This window comes from Sinocyclocheilus anshuiensis, unplaced genomic scaffold (assembly GCF_001515605.1).
Source record: "Sinocyclocheilus anshuiensis isolate Anshui unplaced genomic scaffold, SAMN03320099.WGS_v1.1 scaffold36, whole genome shotgun sequence".
In the NCBI taxonomy this organism is placed as follows: Eukaryota; Metazoa; Chordata; class Actinopteri; order Cypriniformes; family Cyprinidae; genus Sinocyclocheilus; species Sinocyclocheilus anshuiensis.
In genome coordinates this window covers 524,680-525,367 of record NW_015554072.1, presented here as the reverse complement: position 1 = coordinate 525,367, position 688 = coordinate 524,680, and the positions used below count along the sequence as shown (strand labels likewise).

General features: G+C 32.6%; 1 pseudogene; it reads left to right on the top strand.

Annotated features, from left to right (window-relative positions):
• Positions 1-688, top strand: part of LOC107668763 (DNA topoisomerase 3-beta-1-like) — a 19,551-nt pseudogene that overhangs the window by 8,083 nt on the left and 10,780 nt on the right.

The following is a 688-nucleotide window of genomic DNA, read 5'->3' as shown; positions in this document are numbered from 1 at the left end:
TGTTAAAGTAAGGAAACTTTGCTTCCTTTGATCCTGTAAACAAACGTTGGTTTTCACGAGACTTACTGGCGCATGCGCAATGCTGAACTCATACGTAATCAGCCCAGAACTGCTTCCGTGTACAACTGTCGGCGCAAGCTAGGTTAAAGTGATGGTGAGTAATTTATGGCCTAATTTTCATTTTTGGGTGAACTAACCTTTTAAGCATGCAGAATAACATAAGTCGACTTTGAACGATTAATTGCCGCTTTGAACGATTACGTAATTGTGGCATCCATAATCGTAATCACGATTAGAAATTCGATTAATTGTGCAGCCCTTCACCCAGGTCATATTATGATCGTGATATCTGACGTTTCAGAACAAGACCTTTGATCCTGTTTCTAATTATTGAATAAACGGAGGGAAATATAAACTAAAATATCTTTATTTATGTATATATTTATGTATTTATTTTTTAATCTGAGCTTAATTAACTAGTAAAGCATGTAACACACTACTGTTCAAAAGATGAATAAAAAGTTAAAAAGAACAGCATTTATTCAAAATATAAACTTTTCTAACAATATAAACCTTTGCTATCACTTCTTATCAGTTTAACACATCCTTGCAGAATAAAAGTTTTAATTTCTTTCAAAAAAAGAAAGAATAAAAATTTACTGACCCCAAACTTTTGAACTGTAGTGTA